The sequence below is a fragment of the Elephantulus edwardii genome, unplaced genomic scaffold (genome assembly GCF_000299155.1).
Source record: "Elephantulus edwardii isolate Elephantulus edwardi_28Jun2011 unplaced genomic scaffold, EleEdw1.0 scaffold00151, whole genome shotgun sequence".
NCBI classification, from domain to species: domain Eukaryota; kingdom Metazoa; phylum Chordata; class Mammalia; order Macroscelidea; family Macroscelididae; genus Elephantulus; species Elephantulus edwardii.
The window spans coordinates 3,602,051-3,605,614 of NW_006399901.1; the positions used below are offsets into that span (position 1 = coordinate 3,602,051).

The 3,564-nt window shown below is 40.5% G+C and overlaps 1 pseudogene; it reads left to right on the forward strand.

Moving 5' to 3' along the window:
- LOC102865035 overlaps window positions 1-3,564 on the forward strand; it is a 71,405-nt pseudogene that overhangs the window by 57,972 nt on the left and 9,869 nt on the right.

Here is a 3,564-nt window from a genome sequence, read left to right on the forward strand (position 1 = left end):
AAAAAAAAATCAGCCAAGTTTAGGACCGTGTGGCAAGTGGACCTATGAATCTCAGACATGGGAGGAGAGGGACCAGGGCTGGGCTATCTACACCAGTAAACCCTGAATGTGGACAGTGGTCCCATCAGTTTCTTAAGAAAGAAATTAATTTTCTTGTCAAAGGCTTAATGGAATTGTAAAATTACATAACAGCAATTTTATAAAATGTATAACTTGTGATCCTGGTTTATTATATAAAATAAGTAATAAATTCTTAAAAACTACATCAGAAAGATGAAGATGGGGGCTTAATCAGCATTACAGAATTTGATGGGTGGAGTGTGGGGTGGGTAAAGGAAAGGGGAAAGATCTGGTGTGAAAAACAATGTATTTGGACTTTGTAAGTAAGCCAGTATAAAATAAAATTTTAGAAAAGAACACAAAACAAAACACTACATACAAAAGTCAATTTTGGGTCAGGGTAGACCTTCTTGGGCTTACTCATTGCTTCTTGAGTGGGAGCTGAGGCATAGCTTACACTATAACATGGGAAGAGATTTCTCATCATTCTCTCAGAGCTGCTGGTGGATTTGAACTACCGGCAGGCAGGTGCCTCTTTTGGGTTATCAGAGCAGTTCCCTGCAGTCCAACCAACCAGAGAGGTCAGCTTGGGTCAGGGCAAATAATAGTGTTCTGGATTTGGTGAACCAAGAGAGCAATGATGTTTCAGTACCACAGAGATCAGCAACTGACTCCAGTGCAGGTTTTTTTAACCTTACCCTGTTTTGGTACATTTATGTTAAACAAGTCAGCAAAACAGGCAGGGGTGATAATTTTTAGTTGATATAATACAGATGACACACCCCTGCTTGCTGAAACTGAGGACTACCTGAAGCACTTGCTGCAGAATGTCAAGGACTGCAGCCTTCAATATGGACTGAAGCTCAACATCAAGGAGACAAAGATTCTCACCACTGGGCTGATTGGCATAATCATGACAGATGGGGAAGAGATTGAGATTGTTGTTAACAGTTTCACTTTGCTTGGCGCCACAGCCAGGAAATCAAAAGACGAATTGCATTGGGAAAGTCCGCTGTCAGGGACCTCTCCAGAGTACTGAAGAGCATGACATCAGTCTTAAGATTAATGCGTGTCTGATCCAAACGATAGTCTTCACAATTACTTGCTATGCATCAGGAAGCTGGAGGATAGGCATGATAGAAAGAAAATTGATGCGTTTGACCTGTGGTGCTGGAGAAGAGTTTTGAGTGGATTCATCTGGAGAGGATGAAGCCAGGCTACTCCTTGGAGGCAGAGTCTGAAGCTTCATCTGACATACTTTGGGCATGTTGCAAGAAGGGACCAGTCCTTGGGGAGGGACATCATGCTTTGGAGGGTGGAGGAACAGTGCATGAGAGGAAGACCCTCAATGAGATGGATTGATCCAGTGACTGGCGTAATGGAGGTAGGTGTGTCAGAGACAGTAAGTTTGGCACAGGATAGAGCAGGGTTCAGCACTATTGTACATAGGGTTGCTATGAGTCACAGGTGACTCAACAGCATATAACAACAACGAGAGTCTCATCTTATTTTATTTTTTTTTAAATGGCTCTCATTTTCTTCTTGTTTCTTTTGCAGGGGGCTTTCTGGGGCCTGATGGTAGGACTGGTGATTGGCCTTATTCGCATGATAGCCGAGTTTGCCTATGGGACACCGAGTTGCATGGCTCCTAGTAACTGCCCCACGATTATCTGCGGAGTTCACTACCTTTACTTTGCCATCATACTCTTTTTTGTGTGCATCCTAGTTGCCCTGGGAGTCTCACTGATGACGAAACCCATTCCTGATGTACATGTAAGTAAGGAGTAATGCTCATTCCTTTCTTTTTTCTTTTAAAAAATTACTATTATTATTAATTGTAATGAAAATGTACAGAAATTTTGGATTTCCATTTATTCATTGTTGCACTTTTCTCTCTTCCCACCCCTCTCCTCCAGTTCGTTCTTCTCTTTGAAAAGTAAAAGAAAAAGTCTTTCATTGTTAGACAGTCCCTCCTCGAAAGTCCACTCCACTATGCAGCCTTTATTCTGGACTCCTGTCATGACAATAAAACCTAATCACATATCCCTTTTAAACAAACAGTTCTCTTTCTTACCTGTTTCAATGCAGTTTGCATAATTTATCCCATCTTTCTCAGTCTCCCCCCAACCCTGATGTCAGTTTCGTTTTACAGCAGTGACACTATGCAGTATTTGTCTTTTTGTGACTACAACATCAATAGTCTTCCAAGCATTCTGAAAAATCTATAACCAGGAGAGGATAAAATAGACGAAGGAGACCTTCTAAAATCAAATCCCTATGCACATCAATACTTCTCCAACAGGGTAAAAAGGGAAGTCACAGACTGGGAAAAGTATTTGGTACTGACTTGTCAGATGAGAGACTTACATCTAGAATCTATAAAATACTTGAGCACCACAACAAGATAAAGGTAAACAACCCAATTGAAAAATGGGCACAGGATATGAACAGACACTTCACCAAAGAAGACATTCAAATAGCAAACATGAAGAAATGTACAAAATCTGTAGCTCTAAGAGAGATGCGAATCAAAACAACTATGAGATATCATCTCACTCCAGTAAAAATAGCAAAACTTAAAAGAACAGCAAACAACAATTGCTGGCAAGGTTGTGGAGAAACTGGAACCCTTATTCACTGTTTGTGGGAGTGTAAAATGGTGCAGCCGCTATGGAAAGCAGTATGGTGTTTTCTCAAACAGATGCAAATAGAAATACCATTTGACTCAGCAATTCCACTACTGGGAATATACCATAACTGACACCCAGGCAGATATATGCACACCCATGTTTATTGCAGCTTTGTTCACAACAGCAAAGAGTTGGAAACAACCTAAGTGCCCATCAACAAATGAATGAATACAGAAGCTGTGGTATATTCATACAATGGAATACTAAGCTGCATTCATAAAAAAGAAACTCAAGAAATATTATTCAAAAGGGATGACCCTGGAGGACATTATGCTGAGTGAAATTTCCCAGTCACAAAAGGACAAATGCTCATTTTTAAAAGAAGGATTCATTGCCTCCTAAAATTTCAAGCAGTGACCAAGTCCCAGATCAGAAAAATAACAGTGCTAGAGACAGCAGAGTTAGAAGGAATTCAGAGATCACCATCTAGTCATTAAATCAAGGACAGTATGCTCTGTCTCAGCTATTTTGGGCAAGTGATCAGGAGGGACCAGTCCTTAGAGAAGGACACCATACTTGGAAGGGTGGAGGAACTGAACAGGAGAAGACAACCTGGGATGAGATGAATTAACACAGTGGCCGAGGTAATGAGGGTAAGTGTGTTGCAGACAGTGAGATTGGCTCATTGTAGGGTTCAGAGCTATTGTGCAGAGGGTTGCTATGAGTTGTAGTCAATTCGATGGCACATAACAACAAATAATATACGCAAGACAACAGTGCATTTTAAAAAGAAGGCATTAAGAAATGAACTTCCTTCTCTTCAAAAACTTTCACATCGTGTGTGATTATATATAGAATTACATATAGAATTGTA